Genomic DNA, 22,086 nt, shown 5'->3' with positions numbered 1-22,086 from the left:
ATAGAGCGACAACTGATGGTGACAGAACCGCTTGTTTAGATTTTGCCAACCAAATGCCACGACAGTTATAGGGCTTGTACAAATAAACGCAAAATCGTTTAAAGTCAATTGCCATTATTTGTGCTGAGGCATCAGACAGTAAATACTCCAACCAGGAGCTTGGATGTGCTATGGTTTTCACTCCAGTCATCATTTTGCTATCTCACCCCTCAAACCTGACCCAAAAGTTTGATTTTTACATATAAATAAGAAAAAGAATCCTTTTTATTTTTCTCTCTCTCAAAAGACTTGCTCTGGGGTTTTGCTTGGAGGAGCTGATCATATCTTGCATGTCAGAGATTTTGTTTTGTTTTTCTGTTTGTTTTTGATGACTGTATTTTCATTTGAACTGCCTCTTTTTGCTAGTGTTGTAATGATGATGATGATAAAATAATAATAATAATAATAGTAATAATAATAATAATGGTCAGCTGTTCCCAGATTAGTAAGTTATGTATAATTTATTTCTCCCTCTCTATTTTATTCTCCTCTGATTTGGAAGTACAGCCAATAAGCTGTTAGATATTTAAAACAAATTCCCATCTTCCAACTCATTTATATATATATATTTATACACACACACACACACACACACACATTCACCCACACAATTTTACTTCTCCTTCAGTACATTTTCTCCTTTTTAAAAATTTGGCCCCAACAACGTCAAGTTCTGGTGTTTCATACAAAGGAGTGAATAGGAGGGTCGTGTTCAATCTTAATTAACTTATGCTCTCATCACTCATTTTAGTTATGTAATTGCCACAGTCATCTAGAGCCATTTTTTTTTTTGTTTTTGTTTGTTGTTTTTAAGCACTCTGGATAAGGAAAAAAATAGACACTCGTTTTATATCGTTATTATGTACAATGTGAAAACAGATTTTTAAAAATTTGTTCTTCGTCTTTGTTAACAAATTCTTATGTGGGTTCACCTCTCACGTTTGCTGGATACTTATTTTACACCACGTTATAAAGATGCTTTGTTTTCATTTCATTTCTTTGGGCTACAAGAATACTTTGTTTTAGCTCCAGGTAGATGCCACTGAGGGCAATCACAGCTGAAACCAATTCTAACACACTTACCAGTGAGTTGACAAAACACTTCTGTGTGGTCTTTTTTTGTTCGTTTTTTATTCTGTTTTATTTGAAGGGGAAAATGAAATTGTTAATGGTGACCTTTAACTGCTGAAATTCAGAAGTTAATTTTATTTAGTTAGGTTTATGTCAGAGAGACTACACCATGGTGGACTAAAACAGGAAGTCCAGAGCCTTGTGTTCTGTTCTCTTGTTCTGACATAGGATTCGCTGGCTGTCGCAATTTCTTTGCCTTGGTTTTCCCCAAAAGAAAACGAAACAAAATTATGTTGATGTTTAAAGTGCTTTGATGTCCTTTGATAAAAGGTGCTATGAATAGCAACTTACTGTGTTAACACATTGCCTTTTTGGCATTTGATTGGTTTATCATTTTTATAAAGGATCCTAAAACCTTGTATTCTTTTTCTGTGCCCCATGATGATCAAAAAAGCTAAAGTTGAGGAAATGAGAGGAAGATCAAACTGAAATGAAGCTAACATTTCCCTACTCTATCCTTTCCTACCTCCCCGTTCATATATCCCTTCTCATTCTCCCTCTCTCTTGCTCCCTTTCTCTCTCCCTCTCTCTCACACACACAAACGCATACACACATGCATACACACACACACGCACACATGCACACTCTCACCCCAGTACTGAGGAATAATCTTGCCTGAATTCTGATTTATGGCTATTGTGATCAATTCATCTAAAAATAGTCATGTTTTAAAATGAATCCAAGAGAATATCACTGGAGAAAATAGGTTCAAGTTGCTTATTTACAAGATACTACTAATTTGGCTGGTTACTTGGATAAAATACAAATACTTTGGCTTGGCAATTGGATAAAATACAAAACTGTTCTTCAGTACATTTGTACCTAAATTACTTAAGTCAATTTTTTACATTTATTTGGCATATGCATTTAAAAGTTAACCATATATAAAATCCCTCCCAAAGATCATAACTATTATTGAAACCAAACCCTCTTATAAGGAACAAATATAAAAGAGTTGTCTTTGATGAAATTATTTCATAGATTTGATTTTGGAGTAGACTTTTACCTTAATTCATTTAAAGAAAGTTATCTTTAACTATTTTGTGGTCCCAATTTCAGATATTTTCTTAATCCAGAAGTTGTTACTGTTTTCAGAAGAAATCTCTTATATCACATTTAAAACATCAAAAGTAATTACATTTTCATTCATTCTAATGGGTAAATTATTGAATTGTAATAAACAACTGTATATTTGCAAACAGGTTTATAAAATATTTGTCTATCAAGTTAATAGTAAAATAAAAATTATGGGGTCTGCAAGGAAAATTATGAAGCCCACTTAAAGTGGTTCAGATATCTCTTTGTCGTATAGGGCATAAGTTTTTGTTTAGACAGGCTTTTACAGTATTTAATTTTAAAGTTTCCTATAACTATCAGTTTCCCAAGTTGAAGATGATGTTGTGTTAAGTTTTCTACTGATTGATTCCTGTTCTCCCCAGTGTGTCTGTCACTGGTTCACTAAAACAGTATTTATACAGCTCCACTGGCTCTAAAGCTCTTAGTCCGTCTAACATTTTGGATTTTATGAGTAAAAATGGGGAAAAAAAGTAGAAAAGAGACAATCAAATGCCTGGAGCTTAAAACAAAGTATGTGCAACCTACCATCTCACTTGAAATTTAATAAAATAAATAATTATGTAAATATAACATAGAGTTATAGATTTATATTTTGTTCATAACACATAGTGTAATATAAGTTGTATATTTTCATGTTTTTGGTTTTATGTTACCATTCATGCCACAATAAAAACAGGAGTTTATGTACTCTTAAAAAAAAAGATGTGGGTTGCCACCAACCTGTTTTTTTGTTTGTTTTTTGTTTTTTGTTTTTGCATTCTCTTTTTTTCAGTATTACTGCCATGCAAGGCACCAATAAAAACAGCAAATGTGTTCTTTACCTATTATACTGTGTTTCTTTTCACAATTCTTGTTATGAGGGTATAATCTTTAATTATGAAAAGAGTAAAAGTATGGAAAGCCATTTAGTTTTCAATATAAATTACCCCCACTTCCTGAAGTTGACTTTGAACTGAGAGCTCAGGGTTTAGTCCTTCATGGTGGGCATTGCAAGAAGGACCCCTGGACCTTTTTATAAGGCATCACTTCCTAGCTTCACAGTAAGGTCAAAAGCTATAGCTCTCATGGGTAATGGAGTCTAATACTCTTTAAAATCCTACAGCCTGAAGGATTTTTAATGTTCTTCTCCTAAGCTTGACACTATCATTGGGGCAGGGTTTCTACACTTTAGAATTCTGTTTTATCCTGTGTGTATAGAAAGCATACACATTTTAGGTTATGAAATTGCTAAGAACTAGAAATAATTTTCACCTTGCTGGTATCTAATTTAGGATGATGGGTGTTTCTAAATTGTTCAACACTCTTAAGTTAGCTTCTGGATTCTACCTTCAATTTTTAAAGCAAATGTTAAAAAAGAGAAGCCACCATTTTTGCTGGTCTTTCTCACCATATGATGTTTTTCTATCTTGATAGTTCTGTGTGTAATAGGTTCCTGCAGGGGCTTTTGTTTGTTTCCTTGGTTGCTTGCTTGGTTTTTAAATAAGTATCAAGATGCTAGGTCAGATAGCATGTGGTCCAAATAAATATAAAGTATATAAAGAGGATATAGTCTACTAACACTTTGCCCATTGTGTCCCTTAACAGAAGTATTTTACAAAGTCTGGTCCATGGACCACCTGCTTCAGAATTAACTGTTAAAAATGTAGATTCCTGGGCCCAACTCCAGATGTAGTCAATCAGAATCTCTAGGGATAGAGATAAAGCTGTTGCTATTTAACAGCTCCAAATAATCATGCTGCACACGCTGGTATTTCAAAACAACCAGGAGGTGGGGCTGTTTTCCTCTCCTATTGACTTTCTTTGCATGTCCAATTTTGCAGATCCTGTGCCCTACCATACTTTAACCTTAAGCCTCTGTGAAAACCTTGAAGCTTAGGGTCAGAAAGAGGCAAGAGTTTGGAAAAAGCTCTCGATCTGTCACTTGGTAGATTGTTTTTGATCCACCAGTACCCCAGTACCATGCTTGTGTGTGTGTTATCCTTGTTTCTCTGCTCTGGCATTGTTCATGGGCAAAGCAGGAGGCTTCAGAGACTCCAAGCGAGTGCAACACTGAAAACGTAACTGAAACACACAAAGCTACGCCCACTTAGTATTTGCAAAATGAACTGAGGTTATTTGAAAGGAAAATATCCATTGTAGAAGTGAAGAGATAAACATCCCATGCAGTGTTTATTATAATAGACCGCCTATGGCTACACTGGTCACAGTCTCATACTGTTACTTCAAAAAACAGCATTATCAGGATATGCTAACTGTATGTGGGCAGGGAAAATCTTGTCTGGTTATGAAACCTGATCACTCAAGGTGTTAAGTCCCAACCACCACCCTCTCTTTCCTACCAAATAAAGTTCATTTAGTTTTGTTCTGTGATACTTCAGTTTAGAAGCATTCTATTCTTGGCCTTTATGTACTTTAGTTTCTTATGGAATATTTAGGACTAGCATGCAATAACGGATTGTTTCCTTACTGTCAATGCCTTCAACAACCAAAAAATACTGGCAATAGTGAAAAGAAACTCATTCTCTTTTTTTCATTTATCTCAATTTTGCCAATTTCAGTCGTTGGTGTTTGAGGACGTTCACATGTGTTTTTAAGACATCAGGACACTGTCATTCTTACCAAATTTTAAAGTTCAGAAGTCAGCCCTACTTATAACTTAACACCATCACTGAAACCTCAGTTATAGCAATGGAGGTGAAGGGAAGCATGAATTAGTCCAGTGTCTGAACTAAAGAATATTTATGAAAAAATAGATTTATTTTTCTTGAACTACTAAAGCAACCTAAGAGCTAGCTGAGAAGACCTGTTTTATAAGTAAGCATTGTAATTAGAATGTAAAGTGTATGCAATAGTATTGCTAAAAGTTCTTAAAAATAGTTATGTTTTCTTAAACAGGCTAAACATCTGTCCTACAATCTTGTTTGTTCTACCAATTTGCTTAGCAAACTATTTTTACCACCAAGAATGAACCAGTTCAGCTCTGATCACAATAATCACTATTTTCCAATTAGTCAGGTCCAGATTCATGAGATTTTACTCCCCCATTACTGCCATTGTCTAAATATGCAGGCGAATATGGAATGGAATGGTATTTTGTTGCTATTCACAATAGAACCAAGAGGATGGAAGTTGTTTTATCATTGATGTCTCTACTGATTCAATTTAAGAAGAAAAAAAAAAAAATTACCAGAACAACTGTAGGAAGTCAGTAGGCCTAAGTAAACACCGCCATTTTGTATATTGCCTGTTCAATTTAGTATTAAATTTTAGAGTCTGGAAAGCAATCCTAATTACACACAAACTGTACAATATATTTGAAATAAAGTCTTTTGTTTATAAAAATCACTTGTGATTACTTTTTTAATAAACGAATGTGGTCTTGGTAGAATGTTGGAGAAGCCACCACAGAACATATTTAGGTTATTAATTACTTTGAGGACTGATTTTGTTCAACTTGCTCCAACATTGGCCCTCAGTGAGCATTCATTTTGCCTTATATACCAAACCTACAATTGACTACACAAGTTTACAAATTGTTGTTGCATGAACTTAAGTTTGATTCAGGACTATAATCATTACTAGTAAGCCTCAAATAATTACACAAATTGTCCTTTTTATTTGAAGTGATCCTTCAAAGAACATTGTCTTCTACTGGGTGAACATGCACGAATGGAATTAACAATCTGCTTTCTGATGGGCAGAGCTTATTTGACATCTGGAAAATGAAATTGCCAGGGGTATAACATTTGGGCACAAACGCTAACTATAGTTATTGAAAAGAAAATGTTAGAGTTATTAAAGACTTATCAATTTTTCCCTAACCTACTAATACCACAGGTCCATAAAGCTTTGGTATTATAGCCTATTATGTCACCCAGATATTGGACTCTTTCTCATAAAATCCTCTGGCAGAGTTTTATCTTTGTCTCTTGCTGTTATAGTAAAACTTTAAAAAGTAACTTGATTTTTCAGATACTTCCAGATTCCCAAAGTTTATGTTGGAAACCTTTAGAAAGTTTTGTAAATTTTACACTTTTTTATGTAAATTTTAAACACACAAACCTTGAGTTTGTATCATGAAAAAATATCATGATAAAAATAAAGCTTTTTATGAGTAAAAAATACAAATCAGGAAAAATAAATGATAAGAATCATATGAGGTTGTGGTAATGATTCAATATTTGGCAAATATTAAGTGAATGATGTTAACCTTGTTCTGGGAATAAAAAAGCCTAACTCCTGTCAAAGTTGATGAGCCTCTGGCTCTCCAGTGCATCATGTTGGCTTTATTTAAATATATAGACTCTTACCCATTTTCAAAATCTGGTATGCTTGTAATAATACACAAATACAATTATAGCAGTACAGTTAACACATACCGCATAAAGAAACAAGGCTAAGGAGTAAGAATAAAAATAGATTACACACACACATTCACACAACTCTAATCGACACACAACAACAAAATAGGCTTTATCTTCAAAGCAATCAGGGCAAAGAAGAAACTACATGGATTAGAGAATTCTTATTGCTTAATTGAAGGAAGCATGCAAGTTGATCATGAGAAGTAAACCTTCATTGCCCTAAATTCTTGGATGGATTTCACACTTAAGGGATAAGAAACAATGCAAAGAACCACTTTGTTTTGTAAGCGGATTCACAAAAGCTGTAGATTTGTTTCATATATACTTTATCAGCCCTTGAGAAGAGTTTTATGAAGACAACTTGCAGGGGGTCAGAGAGAGAGAGGGTATACATATGAATAGATAACTGGATATATTGATTAGAGGAGGATTTACAAGGATAAAGCTGGCAGAATTGTGATTGTGATGAATATTTATCGTGTCCCACAGACTAGCTTTTTCAACCATCAGATGTTTCTAATTGGCTTTTAATTATGCTATGTTCACTATTATGATAGGTACACAAAGATATAAAACATTTCTTCCCTCAACATTTGTAATTTCCAAGGAATAAGACTAGTATACATTAAGCAATAAAACAATATAAGAATATGATGAATGAACCAAAGACTGTAAGTGATAGAAGATTTCAAATGAGAACAAGAATCATTTGAATACTCACAAGATGTCAGCTACTAAATAAAGGTAGGAGGTGGTGAATGGCCACCCTCCAACTCAACAACTAGAAAAAGCTAGAAAATTACAAAAAGTATATTTTAAAGGCATTAGGAAACCATGGAAGAAATGAGGCTAGATGAACCACGATTCCAAAAAAGCAAGAATCTGTCCAAGGTGAAGGTGATGGTTGCTAGCCATTTCTATTTAATGAAGACATTAGCAAATCCTGAAATAACTTTTATAGCAAGACTTGGCAGCTCCTGGGTGAAAGGGACACCAGCAAAGCAGTTGTGTGGATCTGAAGCAACAAATTAGAAACTCAAGGGACCTCAAATACAAGACAGGTTTCACTAATGGCATGTTTTCTGAGTTCTATGGCTGTGTGTGGGATGCAAGAGATTTATAGTAAAAGTTTCTCCAAGAAAGACTGAAGTCTACAGCCAGTTAGTGCTTGGGAAACAAAGTCCCGCCAGAGATGCGGGACCTTCCTCAAGTGTACAGCTAGTCTCCCTGTCAAAACATTTGACAGATTTTATCTTCAAAAGGTAAAATTCTAGACAGCTGGACTGCGTACCTTAGAAGGGCAGAACTGAATTCCCTGTAGTCTCTCATGGCCGAGGAGACTAACACCCATTATGCTCACAAGCAAAGTTCGGGAAAACCACACTCTAGGACAAAATTAAGGTAGTCTGAGTATTATTAAAACTGCCAAGCAGCCTTGACACAGCTAAATTTCTGATAAGAGTAAGATAATCAGCCCTTCACCCTATCTGTCTAACACAACAATGGGAAACTCCATTCTGGCAAAAGATGAAATCAAAGAGTTCCTTTGTAGTTTTTTTATTTAGAAATTTTAGGAATAAAAAAATTCTAAATATAGGAAAAGATAAAAAAAAAGACTGATAATGAAAGAAAAAACAAACAGTAGATATATGCCCACAAGTGAGGTTGATATTAAAGCCAGCAAAGACTTTAACATAACTCTAGCTGATATAGTTAAAATGTGTGAAAAAATAGACAAAATAAAGAGGTGAAATCTATGAATAATAATCAACTAGACACAGAAGAGGCCAAGATTAGTAAGATTAGTAAAAAGAAATAGTTTAATAAAAAAATACAGAGATCTATAAAAAGTATTTAAAGAGAAAATTGCTGAGACTTTTCAAAGCTAATAAAAGATACCACACAGATTAAAGAAGTTCAGGTAATCCAAGTGGAATAAAGGAAAGGAAAACCACATACATAAACACTATAGCAAAACCATTGAAAACCAATGACAGATAAATTCTTAATAGCAGTCAGAGGAAAAAGCACATTATCATCAGAAAAAGTGACAATAAAACTGACAGCTGACTTCTCAATTGAAACAATGAAATCTAAAAAACAATGAAATCATATTTTTAAAGTGCTATAGGAAAAAATTTGCAAACTAGAATTCTAAATACCATAGGAACTATCCTAGAACATTGAAGTTTCAACAGAGACATTTTCAAATGAACAAAGGCTTGGAGTACTCAGCAGCAGCAGATCTGACTACAATATTAGAGATTGCCTCAGGCTGAAAGAAAGTGATTCTACATGGAAAAATGGAACTGCAGATGTAAAAGAAGAATCCTGGAAATGGTAGATATATGTGTTAATATAAATGACTTGGATCTGTACACAATGCCTTGTCAAGTTTTAAATAAATGTAGAAGTAAATTCATGACAACAATGATAAAACAAGGGAAGAGGCTAAATAGATTAAAAAATCTAATTATCCAGCAGCATCAAGAAGTCAGTGAAGGAGGGGCACCTGGGTGGCTCAGTTGGTTAAGCGTCCGACTGGCTCAAGTCATGATCTCATAGTTTGTGAGTTGGAGCTCTACGTCTGGCTCTGTGCTGACATCTCAGAGCCTGGAGCCTGCTTCAGATTCTGTCTCCCTCTCTCTCTGTCCCTCCCCCACTTGCTCTCTCTCTCTCTCTCTCAAAAATAAATACACATTAAAAAAAAAAAAGTCAGTGATGCATTTGGTGATCTCTAGAGTAGCCAGAGAATGGTGAAAGAATTTATAACCAACTTTCTGAGAGAAAAAAAAAATGGAATAAAAAAAAAATTAAAGGGAGACTAGACTGTAGACTGTCAGACTGAATACAATAAGATGCATGCTACCACAAGAGATATCACTTAAGATGGTTGCAGGTAAAAGGGTGGGGGAGGATAGATTGTGTAAATACTATGAAGAGAAAACTATGATTGTTTTATTAACATCAGACAAAGGAGGTTTGCAGATAAGAAGCATTACAAAAGATAAATATATTTCAAGTGAGTCAATCCAATTGGAAGATATGAGAATTTTTGAAATCTATATACTAAAAATCATAACTTCAAATGATATAAAACAAGCCCCAAATGACAGAACTAACTAAACAGAGAAATACACAAATCTATCAGCATAACGTTAATGCAGTTCACTCAATAGCTATTAAAACAAGCTGGAAGAAATTAGGAAAATTATAGAAGTTCTGAATACTACAATGAACAAACATGACCAAATGGTCATGTATAGAACATTTCCAACGTTTCCCCCAGTGATGAAAGAATTGACATTCTTTTCAGGTGCTTTGGAACATTTACCAAAATCAACAATGTAGTGTATCAAAAAAAAAAAAAAATCATGCAGAGGCTATTTCTTAACCCAATAGAATTGAACCTACTAATAAACAACATTTAGTTAGAAAAATTCCAGTTTCATGGAAATATAATATCATAGATCAATAAGGGTATTAATGCCTCCCGTGTTTTTATTTATTTTCCTATAGTTCATATGGCTCTTTCTACTTTACCACATAGTCTTCATGGGTTTTCCTCTCAACTGGAATATCCCTTTGAGCTTCTTCCTTCTTCCTCTATACCTCTTCTCCAAACTGTAGTGGGTATGAAAGAAAAAACAAGACTCTGGGAACCTCCAGCTGTTACTTGACATAGATCATGGTAACAGGAAGTCTGAGTTCAGACTAGAGTGATCAGCTAGAGCTATTGTGCAAAGAATACCCCAATTCATACTGTCATCCCATATGAGGGCGTACTCACTTTCATTTGTGGCTAATAATGCTGTGAAGTTTTCTTCCTCATCTCTTCCCAACAAATAGCCACCAAGTGTGTGTTGGGGAGGGAGAATTCATCCTCTTACCCTCAGGGTCTTCCAGCTGGACAAGAATTCCATTTCCATGAGGCAGATTAGCAGGAGGGAAAAAACCACAAAGTTTTCTTATGTGTGCATGGAGACCCAATAATGAAATTGAGACCCCAAGAAATGACCAAGGAAAGCAGTTTTTATACATTTGAGACAAAGACACAATAGATTTGTGAGGAATTTCCAGGATAAGGAAAACAGGTGTTTGTGAGCGTTAATTACTAAGGAATTCTAAGTGGAATTTGAGCTGGGGTAGTAGAGTAGTAAAAAAGTAATAAGGTTTATTTCTATAGTTTTCTTAACTTTCAACTCCCGATCTCCAATGATAAGGATATCTCTTTACTCCTTAGTACAGGAAGGGTATTTTTCATATGGGATATTTGTATCCTGCTTTCAGAAGACAGAGGAGGGTCCGAGCGTCTTTGCACTGGTTGTTTCTCAATTAGCTTCTTCAATTCAATGCCATTGTGGTACATTTGGGGGTGGCCTGCCCATGTGAAAATGGGTGTTTAAGAAGACTACGTATCCAGGCTATGTCCAATTGCAGGCACTCCTTGTGTAACTGATCTGGTTGACCCAGTACAAGGTGGAAGTTCTTCCAATGTTGACCAGTTTGTTGTACATTAATGATTGGTAACATTTCAGAAGAAATTCTGTTCCTCAGTACTTTGGAAGAAAAGACTTTATGTGACAAAAATCTCAGCAACAATATCTGTGAGTCATCTGCATTCTTATTAAACAATAAGCTTAGAAAACATAAGCCATAATTCTGTCCTACAATTATATCTTTAGTTGGCTATATCTTTAATAGGATATTCATATCCTATTTCCACTGGGAGCTTGGAATTTCCTATTTTCTCCAACACAGATGATTCCTGCTGAGTTCCCTGAGGGCTCTGGGGTCGCTCCTGCAGTGGAGGCAACCCTGCCCAGGCCTTTCTCCAGCCGCATTGCCTCGCACAGGGCACAGGGCTCTGTGGCCCCCAGGGGCTCCTTCCTACAGCTGCATTTTATACTGTAGTGGCATTATAATGCATCCACAGACCAACATGATCTTTATGTCAATCACAAAAAACCCTTGTGCTTTCTCTACAAAAATAGTGCGAATTAAGGGAAACAAACACTAGAAACAGAAATTAAGTCCTGACACTTACTTGACGTCAGGTTTTAGGGATACATACAGAGAAGAGAGGCAAATGATCTGTCTTCAAGGAGCAGACAAGCATCCTGCTACTGGAATAGAGGAGGACCAGCCACCATGACTTGCTCCATGACAGTGTGCACAAGTGTTCTTAGCATTTCTGCAGACTTCAGATACCATTTTGGTGACTTTGAATCCTAATTTCCGTGAGACTCTTATCTGACTCCCATCTCAGCTCTCACAGATAATTCCTTCTTTCTGCTTCAAGTTTACAGTGTGGAATTTTACCTGGTACCTGTGTTCCTGGAAATCAGCAAAAGTTAACAAATCCTCCCCATCCTTTGTGTTCTGGAAAAAGACTTACATCGAGGAACAACCCTTCCCTTATGATTTAACTAAGACTCATGGATACTCTTCTTTCCCACCCCTTTATCTGTGATTAGGCCATAGTCCATCTAGACTTACCATCCTTTATGCCATAAAAGATTCGTTGAACTGCTTGTGCTCTCAGACCTATGGGAGCAAAAGGCTTGTTAGTCAAACTTTGGTTCAGTTTCTCTCCTTCCCTCAGGCCCCTGAACTTGACCCACCCTCAGTGAGCTCGCACACAGCCCCTTTTGAGAACAGCCTGGCCTCAAGGTTAATCTCTGACCTACTCTCCCATCAGGCTATCCTATGTTCCTATATTCCTACATTCCCACTCATGGGTCTTTCTAGGCTTGTTTATTCCTCCCTATAAAAACAAAACAAAACAAACAAAAAAAACAAATAAAAAACCCACAACCCTTTGTGCCTAATAACTCTAACCTGGGTTATTGTCACTGTTCTCCCTATTGAAAAAGCTCCCTTCCCCCTGGAATCGTCCCATCCTGCCCCCACCCCATCTTGCCACAATCTTTTCTAACAGTCTCTCCTTACTAACTTAGGATTTGGTGTTTTTTTTACAATTTTATTTAAATTCTCCTTAGTGAATGTACAGTGAAATATTGGTTTCAGGAGTAGAATTCAGTGATTCATCAATTATATACAACACCCATAACAAGTGCCCTCCTTAGTACCCATCACCTATCTAGCCCATACCCCACTCACCTCCATCAACCCTCCATCAACCCTCAGTTTGTTCTTTCTCTTTAAGAGTCTCTTATGGTTTGTCCCCCTCTCTCTTTCTTCCTCCATCCCTTTCCCATATGTCCATCTGTTTTGTTTCTTAAATTCCACATATGAGTGAAATCATGTGGTATTTGTCTTCCTCTGACTGACTTATTTCACCTAAAATAATATACTCTAGCCCTACCCACATCATTGCAAATGACAAGATTTCATTCTTTTCAATGGCTAAGTAACATTCCATTGTATGTACATGTATATATATAATATATATATACTATGTATATGAATTTGGCTTTTATTTAACAACATAATCTCAGAAATGGAATGTAATTCATTTTTCTTCATTTCCATACTATAAGGTAATTGATGACTATGGTAGCATTTCCTGAAAGCTGAAGACAAATAATGTAAATGGGGAGCAGGGGTGCATTTACACCTGGCTTCGGGTCCACAAACAGACCAAGTTCTCTGCAGGGAAAATCCACAGAGGGAGAGGAAGTGGTGAAACAGGACAGGAATTTATTTCAGTGAGGCCAACATCAGGAAGACAGCAGACTAAGATGGTCTCCAAACTACTGAAAACACTTCAAGGTATATCTAAGGAAAGTGTGGGACAAAGATCAGTGGGTACACGCAGCTGGGCAGTAAAGGTCTGGTGGATCATTTGGGGTCCATCACATGGAGTCTTGCTGGCTCTAGGTCAGTCCCTATTGCTTAAGGGAGTAGTTTCTGTTCCATCATGGGATGCTTGGTTCTGCAGGGTCTTTTGAGTTAAGAGATAAGCTAGAAATGGGGCACCTGGGTGGTTCACTTGGTTGGGCATCCAACTTAGGCTCAGGTCATGATCTCGCCGTTTGTGAGTTCAAGACCTGTATCCGGCTCTGTGCTGGTGGCTCAGAGCCTGAAGCCTGCTTGTGTCTCACTCTCTCTCTACCCCTCCCCCCACTCTCTCTCTCTCTCTCTCAAAAATAAACATTAAAAAAATTAAAAGAAAAAGAGATAAGCTAGAAAGAAGAACTTAATCAATTCGAAAGTACAGACTGAGGTCAAAATGGAGGTAGTTGAAGTCCTCTTTCGAGGGGATTCAACTTGTAGCCACACAATTAACATACCATGTAGGCTTCACTGACCTTGACAGTTTGAGCCTCCAGCCTGTATGCTCTGCCTTCCTGATTCTTCTTTTACTTCCCAATTCCTTTGCATTTCTTGTGTTGAACAGAATTATTTTTGTATTTGTTACCTTTCATTTCATGGCTCTTGGCTTCCCATCCCCAATACTTAGCATGTTTTTTAAGGATTAAAAAAAAGAAAGCCAGTTCTTTCCCTAAAGCGAACTATATCTGCTGGATATTATGATCACCCAGAGAAGGGACAGTTTAGGCATAAGGGAATGTGCCTGGACTAGATGATTCTGGAACTATTCTACAACTAACTAGCTTTCTGACCTTGTTCGAGTGACTTAACTTCACTGGGATCTTTTTTCTTTTTCCCTGCTGTGAAAGAACTGTGATGAATTAGATGCCTTCAAATATCTCTTCCATTTCTATGATTCTATAGTTCCTTGAATCTAAATACAATAAGGGTCCCCAAAAAAGAAGAAATGTATTTAGTGGCAATGATCTTGAAAATAAGCAGAGAAAGGAGAGAAATCTTTACAGCGGGTCTCAGACAAGGAGGCATGGGAATGAGTACGAAAGAACACAGGTTTTAGAGAGACAATGGCTTAGATAAAAATCCAAAGTGGCTTCTAGTCACTAGGCAACTTTAGGCAAGTTAATTGATCTCTTTAAGCTCCATTCTTTAATAGAAAATGGTAATCCAATTTTGGGGGTTAAGGATTCAAGGTCAGAGTAATTTATATCATTTTAGTATAATTTTGCCATGGTTTCCTGCTTAAATGTCTTCCATAAAATCTTTTCTAATTTTCCTTCTCTGTAGCACAATTTACCATTCTTATTTATACCTTAAAAATATAAAGCTGTATATACTTTTGAAATATTATTTAAAATACAATATTGTAATTGTATTTATTACCTTGCAAATGTGTTTTGATAATTAGACTTTGAACTTCCTTAAGGAAAGGGAATGTATCATTTTTAGTTCTATATCCTCAGTACCTAAGATAGTGCATGGCACTTGACAATAAATTTTGCAGAATAAATAAGATAATAAAATCTTACGGATGGATGGATGGATGATAGACATGGGGACTTCGCAAATAGGTCTTGGGCATAATTTCATACCAATGAATATTCTATTCTTATCTGCAAGAGCAATTACTTGAAAAATTAACTTAAAATCAACTAAATGTAATTGTTACTAAATTGAGATTTTAAAGAATAACATGCATTGACATTTGGTAACGTGTCCCTAAGACTGGTCAAACTACTTCGCAGCCTCCAGGCATTGGTCCTATTAATGTTTCGGAGGTCATTTTTATTATATTCGTTAACCTAATCTGAGGAAATAATTCATTATATATTCTTTAATCTCCCCCTTAATTTGGGGAGTATGATATAATTCTTAACTTTTTGAAAAACAAATTGAACAGAATCTTAACCATTTTAGCAAAAACATGAAAAAAAAAAACAAACCTGCTCTTAGAAACTATGTCATCATAGCATCTCATAATATATACATTTTTTACTTACGTAAGAAGTGTTTTCCTTAAACAAAGGAGTGTTGTAAACGAGTCCACACTCATTCTACTTGCTGCACAGCAGACCAATAAGTTGAAAGCCAAGATTTGGGGCAAGGAAGTGACTTTATTTGGAAAACCAGCAACTGGAGGACATGGCAGTTACTGTCCCAAAGAACCATCTTCCCCAGCATGAGATTTGAGCTTATTTTATGTTAGGAAGGGGGGAACACCGGAGGGGGTTGGAATGAAAAGGTAACTGGCATCTGAGGAATGTTGAGTGATTTCTTTTGTCCTTGGTCATTTGATTTTGGTGCGGGAATCTGGTCATGTCATTCTTGCAGACTTTAAACATAGAGTAGTCATTTCTGTGCATATTCCCTTATTTCCTTGAGTGATGTAGGTTTGGGATAAAAAAGCAGTTTTCTGCAAATCTCAGCTGTAAATTCCTTTGCAAATTCCTTTGATGATTAACATGTCTGTGTGTAGTGCTAAACAGAAGTTTCTAAACTCCAGGTCATAGCAGCAAGGGAGATAGAAGCGATATGGAATCAGACATGTTAAGTTTCTCCCAGGCACATTGTATTGGAACTGCCACTTCTGGGCATGTCTGTTGAACACATTCTGTCTTTGAGGTTTCAGAAGATGCTTCCTGCCTTTCTCCTCTCTCTCTTTTATCAGTTAGCAAGACCACTTATGAATGGGTTGACTTTGAGAGGGAGTTTGCAAATCTTTAAACCTTAACGTTCAACCTCAGTTAGTTTCCAAATTCCATCTAAAAGGAGCACTGAGAAAATGAAGTGGAAGAGATTTTAATTCTTCAAGTTTCTTTTGTCTCTCTGCTGATAGAGAGTGAAATTATATGTAGGAGGTGGGTAGTGCCACCATAACCTACTTCATTCTGCCTGAATAAGCAAGGTCGGTATATCATCCCTTCAGGGAGAGGAAATTGCATAGACATCTCCTGGGATGACAATAAAGACATCCTTGACAGCATGTTGAAAACAGTGGTAAAACTTTCTTTTTTTTCCCCCCTATGGGGGGAAAAATCAGTATTTAAATGACAGATGAAAGTAAATGATGGACAAAATGCATTATTCTTAAAGTGTCTCCCAGTGTTTCTGAAAGAACTATGGAAATTTGAAGACTGAATTAATAGTTTAATAACAATATATCAATTTATCAATAGGACAGTGAGGCTGTTTGAAACCATGTTTTTAAAATTTCTTGTGTTAGCTTTGTCTCCAAGCATCTAGTCTCATAAAAACAACTGAGAAAAAGGGGACGGGGGAAGAACTTTGTTTTATTTTAATATAGGAAAATTTTCATTGAGTTTTCAGTTTAACTTCCCTTCAACTTCAGGAAAAACAAATGATGGAAACTTCAAAATGTAAATAGCTATCCTCTTAAAGAGTTTAGCCAAATAGAAACTGCCTTCATTTGAGCCAATAATTTTTTGGCAGCTTAGGAATTCATTTTTATAATTTGCAGCAGTTCTGCAAATTGCCAAACTGCCAAATTGCCAAAAAAAAAAAAAAAAAAGTACAACTGGGCTAGCCTTAATTTCAGCTAACATGGTTCCACCTGATAAGTTACCATTCCACTTCTACTTATGTCAGAATGGACTTAACCCCAAGGAAAAATTCAGAATACCAAGGGCTATCTTATTCTAATTAAGCACATAGATAATTTTCAGTTTTTGCTTTATAAATAATGTTGTGAACATTTATGTATATAAATCTTTGTTGGTACAGTTTTTTTTCCCCCTTATAGATAATAACAGGTCAGAATGTTTGAAATTTTTCTGGCCAAATTTCTTTTCAGACAATGTACAAATTTACATCTCTTTTGCTTCTAGTACATTTTAGATCATGCCTTCTTTAAGGCAATTGGATCTCTCCTCCAAAACTCCATTCATTTTGCCTCGGAAAACATTTCTTTGTTTTGAAAATAAGAAGCTTAGAGTCTCCGTGGAAGGAATAAATGAACTCCATTTATGATAAAGAACTCTTTCCCATACTTAATTTATAAATCATAAGTCAAGTAAAACCCCTTCTTCTCCCTGGAAAATCCTTAAAAATAGAAATAGCATGCCAAATGGACAGAGTAGACTATCCATGTCCTAGGATTGACTAGCTTTACATACCAGCTATATATATGACTTGGGAGTATGTATGCCAGTCTTTACACATGTAAAATGGCCATTGGACTAAATTATCTTATAGTTATCTCCCAGTCTCAAAAAATTTTTATAGGTCACCCTCTTGAAGTCCTTTGTGATCGCTTACTTCAATAACGATTAAATTCTCCCTCTTCTCATCTTTGATGGTTACTTATTGCCCAATGGCCTTGATCACAGGGGTTCTGGGAAAATAATTCCTAAAGTACTGTGTTATATGATTTTTAAATTATGCAAAAATGTTATCACTTTATCAATGAAATAACTAGATCACAGGGCTTGATATTAATACATGTTTTCATTTTGAAAATAACAAACATAAGCCAAAATGTTTCCTTAAAAAATATGGTAAAGAAGTATGTAGTAACTCATCGATCAGGTAAAAGCTACTAAGCTGTTTGAATATAGAATACAACTTTAGGTAACCTTGTGCATGATTAAAAATTGTTAGAACTATTAATTTTTACTCCATATTATAGTGAGAAATTTAGCATATTTTCTTTTATTTTTCACATTTATTTATTTTTGAGAGACAGAGCGAGACAGAGTGCGAGCAGGGGAGGGGCAGAGAGAGAGGTGAGACACAGAATCTGAAGCAGGCTCCAGGCTCTCAGCTGTCAGCACAGAGCCTGACTCAGGGCTCAAACTCACAGACCTTGACATCATGACCAGAGCCGAAGTTGGACACTTAACCAACCGAGCCACCCAGGTGCCCCCAGAATATTTTCTATTACTTTAATTAAAACTTCATACAGGTTAGAATGACTATTATCAAAATTACAAAAGATAACAGGTGTTGGCAAGCATGTGGAGAAAAGAGAACTCTTGTGTCCTCTATTGTTATAGCCACTTGGAAAACATTATGGAGGTTCTTCAAGAAATTAAAAGTAGAGCTATCATATAATCTAGCAATCTTGCTTCTGGGTACATATCCAAGGAAATAAAATCAGTATCCCAACAAGATATCTGTATATTCCTGTGCACATGAATCATGATAAATACTTTAGTTCATCCTTCTAATAAGCCTAGTGATCTGGTCTTCCCTGTTGCCAGCATCTCCATTTTCTACAAAATTGATAGTTTTGTGTTCATTTCCCCTCATGGAAAAGATAATTGGAAGGGCCATAAGAAGTTATTTGCTTCTTTGAAATGTTTTCCAACAGTATAGACCTTGTGAATCAGATCTTCCATGCAGAAAATGTGAGGATGAAGAACCTGCAATAGATTTCAAACCTTTGGGTTGACACCATGGATACTTCTGATTCTGATGACAGGTGCCTATTTGGGTTCCACAGATACGTAGAAGTTGCCAGCTTTTCTTGCCATCCTAGCCATTCAAATCTCAGTTCTGTATATCTGCCTATATTCCTTGTGATAATGCCTAGCTCTTTCATAAACAAGCTTCCTCCTTGCCTTTCAAAGCATTTTGGGCAAACTTCTTTCTCAGATGTTTGATCTCATCTCTGTGAAATTCCTTCACTTTTTTCTTAAGGGCTTCTGCCACAGCAGGAACCTTCTTTTTCTTTCCTTCTGCACCCTCCATGGTTCCAGCCAAGAAAACGAAAAAAAAGCTGTATAATTTAATTTGCTAACAAAAGAGACTTTAAGAACTGTCACCACAAAAGGAGAAGGAGGCAAAGGAGAAGAAGGAGAAGGAGAAAGAGGAGAAGGACAAGAGGAGGAGAAAGAAGAAAAAAAATGGTAATTATGTGAGATGATGGAAATGTTAACTGGCTTTATTGGGGGAATCATTTCAAAATGTATATGTATATCAAAATATCAAGTCATCCATCTTAAATATATACAAATTTTATTTGTTACTTATGTCTTAATAAAGCTGAAAAAAATTGGAAACTGGTCTTGCTAAATTTCTCCCCCTTGCTGGCTTTAAAGAAGTAAGTGATAATGTCATGTCATGAGCTACACTCAGAGCAGCCTTTAACCAACAGCTGGCAAGAAACCAGGCCTTCACGGCCCTGAAACAAACTAAATTCTACCAACAACCACACAAGTTTGGAAATGAATCCTACTCAAGCCTCAGACCATAGGCCTTGACGATACCTTGAGTACAACTTTGTGAGATCCTGAAGCAGAGCGCCTAGCTAACCACAGCTCAAACTCCTACCAATAGAAACTGTGAGATAAAAAAATGTGTGCGGTATTAAGTACTACATTTGTGGAAATATTGTCATGTAGCAGTAGATAATTACTGCAATAAGACATTGAGTCTTAGAGAGTTGTCCATTAATGGGCTTCATGGAGTAAAAGAAACACCTCACCAACCCACCAATGTTTGTTCTTTACATTCGTTGTTCATGGAAGAGGGACCTTAACTTTCCTCAGTTTGTCAGAATTCTCCAGAAACCAAATATAAATTTGCTACTGTTATTATGTATAATGAGAGTGATTACATTTTTCATTACCTCTGGACATAATGATGTTTTATAGCTATAAGAGAAGTTATCGAATCAAGCCATTCTCCAAACACAAAGCACAGCAAAAAGAAGAGTGAGAAACCAGATAAATCATGGCAGCTCTCTTCATTAGGCAGTAATTAAGCATTAGACTAGAAAATGTTTTCAAGAAAATGACCAGAGTCATCCCAGGAGATGTTTTTGCCAAAATAGTTTGAGTGGTACCAATTTTTATAATTAGGAAATCAGCGCCCCACTATACCTACTATTTTGTTTCTTTTTCTAACATATTTTAGCCTGATACGTGAACGCAAGTTAAATCATTCTGAAAATCTTTAAGTCTATGGCTCTAGGTATTTGAAAATATTCAAAAGAAGATTTCACAACTTTTAAAGGGCATTATGGTCATTTTTGCTAAATAAAAATGAGCCCTCAAGAAAACACTATTTTTGGGTGACAAAGTGATAATGAAAGAAATGTGCTTAAAATGGACAACAAATATGCCTTTCAAACTGAAATGATTAAATAAAGATATGCCCGTGGAAGTGATTGAAACTGGAGAAGTGCTGAAATTCAGGGCTGTGCTCAGAACATCTAAACTGGAATAGCTTTAGCAATGTCTGCCAGGAAAATCAAACTTCATTTAAAAATTTTTCTTAGAATTTCTTCATGTCAGTGACATTCTGTGTGTGAGGGCTCCTTTAGCATACAATCTAACAGAAGCTGTGTACAGCTGATTGGGGAAAGAATACCATGGTTTACTCTGGTATTTTAAAATGTGCTATCCTCTCCTTGTGTTCTGAATATTTCTGTTCATGGAAATGTGATTTTTTTAACAAGAGCATTTCTTTATGACATTTTAGATCTCAGACATTCAACTTGCCCTACTAAGCCCAAGCAAAGGGCTTTTAAAAGAATAAGTGAAAGGAAAATGGGGCTCCAAAGTAATGCGACTGGAAGTGGTTTCTAACCTTGACATTTTTCTTTGACAATGAAAGGAAAGAATCAATGGGTCACAATTACTTCCTGAACATAAAGGCAAAAGGAATGAAGGGAAAAATGTGTCTGTGTATGAGACTTCACATCCATCTTGTAGATTTCTTAATGGTATAGATTTTTATTATTACGTTTATGGTTTTAAGTCTGCAGTTACTTTTTATACTTACATTTTTTCCTATGAGAGTAAGTGATGAATTTCACAGAATTTGATCAGTTCCTGGAGAAGCCTGGAAAAGCAGGCTTCTCTTCTTTACAGTGTGATAGTGAATGTTCATTTCTTTACAAAATCTCAAGAGGCTTCTATGGTGATCTCATTGACCTGTTTTCATACACTCCAAAAGATGAGCAATGGGAAAAAATGGCAAGAATATTTCTAATATTGGTTGAAATATCATTGAGAAACCAAAAACTTAGAGATCAGACCTATATACATTTGTAAGAGAATAATATTGAACCCTGTCTTACATTGTACAAGTCAGTGTTTGGCCAAAAAGTTTGTTTGAATTAATTTTACTGTTATGAATTCACCTCTCTACTCATGTCCACAATTTATTAGCTCTCTTAACATGAATAATATCCTGATGGATGAAATGTTTAAATTTTAGCAGTGCTGTAACATTATGCATAAAATGTGGGAGACTATACGCATAATTTTTGTGGAGAAGTTTTTAACCAGGAGGTTATACCAGAAACCATAAGAGAAAAGAGAACATTTTATTATTTTAAAATGTAACATTTTTACAGGAAAAGATACCACAAATGCAGTAGGAAGAAAATGATAAGATTTGGAAAAGATATTTGCAATTCAGAGGTTAATAACTATCACAATCCTCTTATAAATTGATAAGGCAACAAAATCCTCAACTAGAAAGTGGGCTAAGAACATGAAGTAGCAATTCAGAGAAGCAAATACAAGTGGCCAGAAGCATTTGAAAAGATGTTTGAATTTAATTCAAACAGAAAAACAAATGCAAATTAACTTTTTAGATCAGTTAATAATCCTCATAGTGTCCAAAGTTAAAAAGACCTAAAACACCTGTCTATGTTCAGTCAAAAAAGAAATGTGGAGTTACAGACTTTTCGAAAAGCAAACTACCAAC

Source organism: Prionailurus bengalensis, chromosome B4 (genome assembly GCF_016509475.1).
Source record: "Prionailurus bengalensis isolate Pbe53 chromosome B4, Fcat_Pben_1.1_paternal_pri, whole genome shotgun sequence".
Classification (NCBI taxonomy): domain Eukaryota; kingdom Metazoa; phylum Chordata; class Mammalia; order Carnivora; family Felidae; genus Prionailurus; species Prionailurus bengalensis.
Note: the sequence above shows the minus strand (reverse complement) of the source record.